The sequence below is a fragment of the Manacus vitellinus genome, unplaced genomic scaffold (assembly GCF_001715985.3).
Source record: "Manacus vitellinus isolate BGI_N305 unplaced genomic scaffold, ASM171598v3 scaffold_12_pilon, whole genome shotgun sequence".
In the NCBI taxonomy this organism is placed as follows: Eukaryota; Metazoa; Chordata; class Aves; order Passeriformes; family Pipridae; genus Manacus; species Manacus vitellinus.
In genome coordinates this window covers 5,210,786-5,220,700 of record NW_021938949.1, presented here as the reverse complement: position 1 = coordinate 5,220,700, position 9,915 = coordinate 5,210,786, and the positions used below count along the sequence as shown (strand labels likewise).

At 42.6% G+C, this 9,915-nt stretch overlaps 1 protein-coding gene across 2 annotated transcripts in view; it reads left to right on the top strand.

Annotated features, from left to right (window-relative positions):
* Nucleotides 1–772: 772 nt before the first annotated feature.
* Nucleotides 773–9,915, top strand: part of EPN2 (epsin 2) — a 35,953-nt gene continuing 26,810 nt past the window's right edge. The window contains exon 1 of one of the 2 annotated variants that reach the window (XM_018089262.2): nt 773–815. The gene's annotated coding sequence lies outside the window, so the exon portion shown is untranslated. Of the gene's footprint in view, nt 816–2,814; nt 2,837–9,915 lie in introns of those variants that run through there. The other variant, XM_018089263.2, reaches the window with a different exon arrangement.

Sequence of the window (9,915 nt, the reverse complement as noted above, 5' to 3'; positions counted from 1 at the left end):
AGGGAAAAGGATTCAGGATTGGTTCAATGTCAGAGCAGGTGACTTCAGAGACCACGAGCTCCAGGGTGGATCTGGACCTCGGTGGCTGAGCCTCTCGGTGAGTGGAGCAACAGGTAGAGAGCTCCAGAAGAACTGGTATTCCTTATTTATCATGCTGCCAATAACAGTTTTGTCTTTGGTTTCCAAATTTGGCGTTTGCCTGATTTTATGACAATGCTCCAAACCATTGATAAAAGCAAAACAGTTGCCTCAGACACTTGTAAGGTGTGTTTGATAGGTAACTAGGGGTTGTAGGCAGCTTTTAAGGAGAGAGTAGCTTAAAGGACCAAGCTTGAGTTCCTTCAAACTGTAGTACACGTGTTCAGTTACCCACAAGAAGATAAATGCTTGTAAATATCTGACAGTGGAGTTTGCATGAATGATTATACTAATAACAAAATATAAAAGTATTTTGTGTCTGTTGGTTGCAGTGTCCCTGGACACTGGGGGTGTTTGCAGGATTTGGTTTGTAATTCACTATTGAGCATTTTTATGTGGAGATACAACTTTGACTCATTATGCTAGTGAGATGCTTTTCTTCTGTGTATGTAATTTGTAGCTCATTTTTTGGTATTGTTACAAAAATTGAACTTGAACTGATCTCAGAACCAGTCCCCTGGATTGCATTAATTGTTAATAGTGTGTCTCTGTGTTTCATATCACTCAGAGCTGTTAACAGAAATGCCTCTAACGAGTGCCTGGAGCTCGTGTCCAAGGTCAGGCCTGGGCTGTTCACTCTGCCTGTGCCTTGGCTTGCAAAATCCAGCTCTTTCCAGGTGGGGAAACCGGAGCTCAGGCATGAACAGGTCCCCACTGGCAGTGGGAGTGCAGCTGGTTCTACCTCTGGGACTGGGTAAAACCAGTCCCAACCCAGGCCTGGATACAGCTCTGCCTTGGAGGCTGCACTTATCTGTGTTTATGGTGGAGGTGGCTGGGTAGAGCTTTAAGGAATCTCAAACACAGTATGTTTTGTTGTCCTCAGACATACAAGTTGTTTGCAAGTAATAATTCTCCTTCCACAATCAGGAGTCGAGTTCCCGGAGCTGTCTCAAGTAATCAGTTGAAATTTGTGCATGAGACCTCTGCAGTTCCCTTCCACATTTCTGCAGCTCCTGCCTCTCCTCCCAGTGCTGTTTTATTCATGTTGTCTGCAGTTGCTGAGTCTTGTCGTGTCGCTGTATAATAAATACTAAAGGTACAGGTCATGAGGAGCAGGAGAGTTTTGGAGGGTGACCCAGGCAGGAGAAGACTTTCCTCTCTCTCCTCCTACTTTCTTGACTCATCACTCCTTGTCCTTTGCAGGTGTGTGCATCTGGTCAGTGTTTATTTGAATAGCAGTCCTGGTTCCTCCTCCACTTGTCTCCTGGCTGTGTTTCCCATGACATGGATTTGATCACCTTTAGACCCAAAGTCTTGGTGGATGTTCTTTTTCAGCAGGAACTCCTGTTCTTATCCCTCCCAGTAAAATATTAATCTGTGAATCATTTGCTCTTTTATGCTCACAGTGCAGCACTCAGCGAACAATACTTCAACAAATTAAGTCATAAAATTTTTTTTTGCAAGTTCAAAGCTGCTTATTAGTTTAAAACTAGGCCAGACACCTTACCTAGAGGTGTTTTCTGTCCACCCTGCAGGAATCTGAAGACTCACTTGCCTTGTTTGCTTTTCAGTGTTGCAGGAGTAATGGCTAATTTTGGGGGCTGCTGTTTTAGGGTATCTCCTTAAAGATCTGTGGTGGAGTCTGGGGGTCAAGGCTGAAATTCAACAGCCAGACATTGATTTAATCTTCCTCCTGTGTAACCTCACAGAGACTTTCCTGCCCTTCTGGAGATGTCACTTACATAATGTGATGTCTTCTAAAATCAGCCTGGGAGTTTTCATTATTGAAAAGCAGAAACCCAGGCAGAGTGAGCTCCCTGCTTCTGGTTGGGTTTGAGTTTTGCCACCAAGAAATGCTACAATACACGCTGTACCCCTGCTAGAAAAAGCTGTCAGCACGGGCAGCGAGGCACTAATGATGTCTGGGATGTTCTTTTGCAATTTTTTCTTTATTCTCTGAAATCATATTAATTTCTAGACTTAACATCAATTTAGTAGTTTCTGAACCTTTGCAAGGGCAATGGTCTTTACAGAGCTTTGCCAGAACAAAGACATTTTAAGAATCTTAATAGAGAATCGTATAATCTTATTACAACTGCTCCTGTTTAAATCACTTCCTTGTACTTAAATAGCAATCTGTCACCAGCTCTTTCTTGATTGTAGTTTTTGTCAGTCGCAATTTATCCCCCTCCCTGGTTTTTGTTGTGCTTTTTTTCCCCCTGATTGTGCAACCCTCAGGTTGGCAAAGCTCCTCCTTTCTCAAGCAGTTCTTCTGGCTCCGTGGGGACTGATCACAGGAGGGAATTGCTCTCCGGTGTGAGGGCTCTGCAGCCCACAAACAAGACCTTTGTGGGACAAAGCTCCCTGAAATAACTGGTGGAGACAGTTCTGATGTTCCTCAAGGAGAGGCAAACCTAAGTGTTTGTTAAGGTGTAACTTCCTCTCCTGAGGCACACACGTGAGTGAGCCCCTCAAACAGGTTTCCCTGTAGGAATTCTGTTCCCAGGAGGTTCCTGGTGTGTGTTTCTGGCTGGGTGAGCATCTTAGTTTTGTCGTTCTCCTGATTTTTATTTATTTATTGTTCCTTTTAGTAATGAGGATTTCTTCAGCCAAATCTGTTGACCCAATTGCTGCTGAAGCTGCTTTTCTACTGACTTTCAGCTCTGTTTGGACAGGGATGAGCCTTGTGACAACAGCAGTAAGGCAGAGATGTTTGTTCTAACCTATGAAATCAGCCAGAATTCAAGATCATTAATTAATCCTCATCCTGCAGTTCCATTTAGAACTGTTTTAACATGCTTGTTCCTTGATGCAGAATGTGCTCTGCCACATGGTGCATGTAAAGGAAAGCACTTCAATTATTATTTGAAAAACAGGACTTTAAAGCTTTTAATTATTCACTTAGCTAATTAATCAGTGAAACACCCTACCATTTGGTGACATTGCTGGAATGTGACTGGTGATGTCTGTTCAGAGATTCCTGAATTGTGCATCATCAGCAATATTCAGATCCAGGGAAGATCTGGTGCATCTTTAAAATGCCTCTGCCCATGTACTTTAATTATTTGATAAAAAACTCTCTCTCTCATGGCCATTTGAAAGCATAAACTTGCCTCTGTTCTGTTATCTAATAAAATATTTGCCTTCTGAGCCCATCCTACCTTGTTGCAGGGGTTTGATTGCTTCTTGTAATGTTCTACTGCTTGCAGTGATGTATTTTTTTTATTTTTAAGGGCTTGGGATGCTTATTGCCAGTGAGAAGTGTTACTATATTTTTGCTGCTGTTGTTGAGCAGAGTTCATTAAGTTAAACTTTGTCTACCAATTTAGAAGAGTTTCTCAGAAAGTAAAGATAATGCCTCTGTTGGAATGTTCTTAGATAAACAGCAGAGGTGACACCGAGTACTTTCCTTAATGTGAGCAAATGCAGAGCAGAAATCAATATTTAATATTGTAATTTTTGAGAATCTCTACAACTTACATATATTTTAAAGGCAGAAATTTCTATTTGCTGCTCAGAAGAACAGGAAAACTTGCACTGAGCCGTGGTTATGCAGCCCGTGTTTTTTATACTTTTTCAGCCAAACAGCTGCTTTCTGAAGATTTTATTGGTAGTTGGATGATTCCTCTGAAAGATATTTGTGTTTATATGTTTACTGGTTCTCTTGGGAAGATTTAATAAGGAAGTAAAATACAGGAATGTTTAAAATTGGTTTTACTTGGCTTTCAGAATTCTTAACTTCTAGAGAAGCCGAAGTATAAAAGCTTGAGTCCAGCAAAATCACTTTTAAACTGGTTTATTGCAGAGAAGCACTGAGGTAGATCATCAAAGGATTTTTAGTCTCCAAACTGCTTAAGTGTTGTATTTAAAATTTACAAATCGCTGCCCCCTTTGTGGAACACTGAGACAGACTGAAATGTCTGGCTCTTTTTTACATGTGACTACCTAGAGAATAATCTCCTTTTGCCCAGCCTGCTGCTTTAAACACACTCAACTGGCATTTTGGTGTCTTGTCTGCCAGCCAACAGCGTCTGTGTATATTTAATTTCATAATAATACAAACTTATGATGCCTCTAAGAGTATTTACATGAGCTTTAAAAGTCAGAACATGACCAGCTGAAGGTGTACAATATTGGGGGGTGCTCTGCAGGGAGCTCTGCTTTCCTTGCAGGCTGCTGAAATGTTGAGGAGGTGAAGAACAGCAGGAGAGTTCTGTAGGTTCTCTTCATTACTCCTTTTTTAATTTGCTCTGTGAGGGGTTGGTTTCTGTTCCACAGGTGATGTTCTGGATCAAGCAAAGTGTGTAAGCACGTCCTGGACTTTGAAGGTGTGAGGGATTTGTTGATCTGGGACTGGCAGTTGATGCCAAACACAGCACCTGGTTGTTTAGTACTGTTGCCTTTCCAGGTGTAAATGCAGGAAACACGCTGGAACATCCTGAATGCAGGAATACTTTTGTTCTTTATGTGCCACACAAAGTTCTGTCTGGATGCTTTGGCTTATAGCCAAATTTTTAATCTTTTTCTTTTTTTTTTTTTTTTTTATTGTGTGTGTCAGCTTGGATAGTGTATATAACACTATAGTGCCTTTCCTGTCCCTGGAAATGCTGGTTTTTAGTTTTATTTTAAGAAGGGATTTCTTATTATTATTCCGAAGAAAAATAAACTTTAAGAGAGGAGGAAAATTTGTGCTTGTTTGTTGTTATTTTCTTTTCTTGTTTTAGTTTATGCTTTATAGAAAGGCCTGAAATGTGCTGTCAAAGCTTTGTCTCTCATCTCACCAATTCAAAACTTAGAAAGTGAGACGGGGAAGGTGGGGAGGGTCTTGTAGTTGAAGTAAGAGAAGGGAAGAGTTAAAAAAAAGCATCCAGTGCCCATCCAACCTATGGGACAGATGTGCCCTTAGAGGCCATGAGGCTTGTGCTGCCATCAAGCCCAGCTAGTCTGTTGTCAAAACTCGTATTTTAATAAAATATGGTGATTTGGGCATTTTCTCCTTTCATGGGAAACCAGAGTAAAGAGAATTAAGCCCCGCCTGCCCTTCCGTGCTAAACAGATGCAAATCAACCCCCCTCCCTCCAGTCGCATCCTCTCTCCTCGCGGGTTTCTACACTGTTTTGATGAAAGCGGGTTCTGGTGCCAACTCCCAGCCCAGAGGGCAGGTGAGAGGAAGAAAAAAAAAAACCCTCCCCGATTCCAGCTCGGTGATTAACGCATCTTTTGGAGCTTGTAATGTCATCGTTCCGCTGAAAACAAAACTTCCAGCGGCTTCTTCGGCTTCTTCGCGGAGCGTGGGGTTGTTAGAAAGGTGAACATCAAAGTGGCGAGAAAAGAGGAGTTTATTTAAAATATAGGAGAAAGACTTAAAACGTTCGTGCTAACCTATGAGAGCTGTTAAAAATTAAAAAAAAAAAAGGCCTTTGAAGCCAAGCATTAAAGATTTAATAGTATTAATTGAATTAAGCTGTGGGAGTTGAGGATATGTAGACACATGTGTATGTGTTCTGAGACATTTGTGTTAAGGCAGCAAAGGTATTGAGGGTTGAATTAACTGTACTTGGTTTCGAAGGGCCACCTTAACAAAAACCTCTTTATTCTGGGAGTTAATTAGGGTAGAATCCATTAGAACTGAGAGTGTAAACACAGGGACAAGGTACTTCCAGCCTTGGGAAACTGCAGCGGACCAGCCTTGGTGTACCTGGGCAAGGCAAAGCCAGCAGAGGAGTTTCCAATCTACATTTAGGGATAATTTTGTTTATATTATTAAGGCTGATTTATTTTCTTTAAAGATTAAATTCCTTTTCCTTTCTCTGTTGTGAGAACAGTAATTTAATACCATTGGACTCCATGGTAGGGTTTCTCCCCATCCCTTTTCGGGTTTGGGCTTTTTTATTGGTGGCTAAACTTTCATGTCACTCCATAATTATTTTCTCTCAGGAGTGGCTGATTTTGGTAGAACTTAACAACTGTTTAGGAAGAAGTTTGTCCCTTCCATGGCTCTGTAAATAGACAACAAAGAAAAATCAGATTCAAGTGTGTGGCACTGTAACAATTGCAGTAGCCTGGTGTTGAGGTTTTTTTTTTTTTTGTTGTTGTTGTTTTTTGTTTGTTTGTTTGTTTGTTTGTTTTTTTTCTTTGCAAATTAAAAACTCATTTTAAGGCTTAATATATTTGCCCTGGACATTCACAAGCAGGGAAAAGCCATTTGTAGAAAAAAAGAGTAATCAAAGCTTCTTGCAAGCGTGGCTTGGCAAAGGAAGGTGATGTCCAGGGGGGAGCAACACCAGGCAGGATTTGATTGCTGTGGAAATACTGGTGTGGAGAGACACCACCAACCCCCTCAGGAGGGATAACAAACTTGAGGGTCATCTTAATACATTCATTTTTCCTTCTTCAGGGAGGTGGTTGCAGCCGGTGTGAGGAGGGTCGGGTGAGCCCTCCTGGCTGCAGATGTAGCTCCTGAATGATTCAGCACGGTGTGTTGTAGAGTATTGATGAATTCATTACTGTTCCCTGATGGATGTTAATGGGCTGGGATTTCTTCGGTGCATTTGGACTAGATGGAAAAAAAAAAAAGGTTAGAAAATGGAGTGAGTTTTTAAGCCACTTTCGTGTTCTGTTTCTAAATCTAAAGAGAGAATGGTTTTCAATGACTTGCATGAAAACTGTGGTTAAAGGAATAATCACCAGAGCAGAGATACCAGGCAGCTCTGGGAGGTGCAGGGAGGAGTAGCACAACCCAGGGGATTTACTTGCATTTTGTTTGATGTGTCCAAGCCATCTCAGCTGTTTTGGAAACGCCAGAGGTAGGTATTGTCTTCTCCATGTGGACTCCTGACAAGATATCTGGAGTCCCAAGGCCATGGGCAGAGTTGCTGGTTGCAGAGCAGCAAAGCTAAGAGGGTATAACATGTTCTCTGCCAGAGCTGACTGGGAGAAAATGACCTTTAATGATGGAACAGGCACAGATGCTTTTGAGTAACAAGTCTTTGTCATCCTCTGGGAAACGAGCAAGTTGACTCCCACTCAAATAATTTTCCGTCTAAAAATCCAAAATAGATAAAAGAGTAGGTAGGATATTACTGCTGGAGGACAGATTCAGAAAACTTGAGGAATTGTTATGCTGACAGCTGAAAATTCCTGTATATCTGCATAGGAGAATGTGGGATTCACTGGCATCTTCGAGCCAGATTTTTTTTTTCCCTAATTCCCCCCAAATCAACAAAATAATAATAAAACAATAGCAGATCATTGCATTTTTGAATATGGATAATTCTTATAAGTGACTGAATGAAGGAATTGTAAAGTTTTAAGTAGCATCATGAGGAAAAATCCTTCATGCCAAATGTGCTGATTTCTTTTTTTAAACCTTTCAGCGATTCACTTCCATCAAAGCTGAACCTTAGAGTACAGCTCAAAACCAGGAACTGGGGCAGCACAGAAGTTGACCAAAGTGATTTATTCTTGTATTATTCAGTGTTCTTGAGTTCTGTTTCATGGTGAGGAGAATCCAGTCTAAATCCAGGCTGCTGGTGGCAGGGTTGTGCCCTCTCCTCTGGAATTGCCTTTCCTGCCGAGGTGGTGATCCTGCATTGGACAGCTCTGATAGGAAGAGGGAGAAGAAGTGAGTTTGTCTGGAAAAGATTTTGGAAGCTGTGTGGTGTGTACAGTGTAAAAAGATAGAAAATAAGGAGGAGTAAGAGGGAAAGCTGAACATTTAGTGTTGCAGGACAGAGCTAAAATCAGTGTGGAAAAGGGGCAGGGCCAAGGTTTGATGGTGTTTGTTAATTTTGAAAGAGGAGAGGACCAAATTTCCTCCTCCTCTGTGGCTGTCCAAAATGGAATTAATGTACTCCTAAGGCAGCAAAGGGTGATTTGCCAGAAGCCCTGTTTGCAGCCCTTGCCCAGGTCCCTGCTGAAAGCAAGTCCCAAAGCTGAACCATCCTCTGGAACTTGCCCAGTCGGAGGTTCCCGGTGCGGAGTCGGAACGGGAGAGGGCTGTGGAACTGCTGAAGTGACTGGTACTGCCCTTAGTTGTGGTGCACTTGCAGGTAATTACAGTGACCTTGGGATTAATTGGTTGGGTGACCTGAGCTGTGAGAAACCCCAGCTCTCCCCCGGAGTGCGGGATCGGCTCGCTGGAGCGATTCCATCCGGAATCTCCAGGCAGCAGAGCAGCAGGAGCAGGACTCTGCCTTCCACAGCAGCCCTTGGCCAGCTGAGAGCTGAGTGTAACGTGAAGCCACATCCTCAGTTCCTCTCTGAGCCCGACTGCTGAGCAGCAAATCCTGGTGTAAAACCCTGGGGTTTGGCCGTAACATTCCTCCAGTGGTGGTGGTGGTGGGGATGGAGCATTTTGGGAGATATGTTTCCTGCTTTGCAATTTTACAACAACTTAATTAGGCATAGAGTTACAGACTGGTTTGGGTTGGAAAGGTTTTCAAAGCTCATCTCATTCTACCCCCTGCCATGGGCAGGGACACCTTCCACTAGCCCAGGCTGCTCCAAGCCCGTCCAACCTGGCCTTGGACACTTCCAGGGATGGGGCAGCCACAGCTTCTCTGGGCAACCTGTACCAGTGCCTCCCCACCCTCCCAGGGAAGGATTTCTTCCCACTGTCTAATCTCAGGAGCTGCAGGTAGCTCAGTTTTCGGAGGGTTAAAGGACTCTGATGTTGTCACCAGTTATGCCAGTTGAATTAGGACAGTGTGTTGACTTTTCAAGATGATTGTGCAAATCTGGTGGCTGTGAGGGAAGGTACTTGAAATTTTATGCCATGAATGGGCTTTGATGAGTGTGAGTAGGGTATTAAATCAATCTCCATTTTCCTTACAGGCTTGTAGTTTGTGCTGGCAGGCAGCACACTGAAAAAAGTAGTGTTTTAGATGTAAGGACAGGGGTGATTGAAAAAAGGAGTGTTTTGGTTGTGTGCACAGGTGTGTCTGCATCTTGCACTGTTCCTTGAACAGTCCTTCTCCTTAGAAATTCATGTCATAAAGTAAAAATATTAATTAATCCCTCAGCTTCTACCAGTAGTAGCGTGGAGAGTTTTTTCCCCCCTAATCTCTGTCATGATGAGCATTTGCCTTTGGCCTACTGAATTTATTAACGTGGTTTCATGTCTGTGGTGTGTAGGTGAGTTGGAGAAACTGCACTTGGTGACGTCTGCCTCATGTTAATAAAGTGCCAGATGAATTTAGTTAACGAAATCATTGGGTAATTAGTCGTTAGCAGCAGGTACCTTCCCAAAATATGGAGTGTGACACACGAGCACAGATCTAGATGAATATGAATTTAAAAAATTTCAGTTCTGTGAGAAAACACCGGGGCTTAAGGAATGGAGCTGATATTTTGTGGTCTTGCAGGTTTTTTGGTTGTGTTGTTTGCAGTCCCTCCTGTGCTCAGGCTGAGCTCTGAGGGCCTGAGCAGGTGCCTGTTGCCCCATAAGCAGCCTAAGGGGCAAGGCTGGACTTCTCTAATTAGTAATAGATCCTCAGACACATCCTCTGGCAAGAATATTGAATATCCTTCTCCCTTCCAAAATGGAAACAGTCTCCTGCTGTCCTTAACTCTGTTGAAAATACTATTCAAGTCTAACCTGGTAAACTGAATTTATTTCAGATTGTTACCTTTCAGTCAAGGCACACATTCATTTTTCTGCTCAGTTTGTGAGAATAACTGACGAAATGCTTTCACTCAAGCAGGTAATCCCTGGGGAACAAATTCCTTTGTAGAGTTTGGGGAGGTATTTTCACTGCCCCGTTGGATTAATTTGCA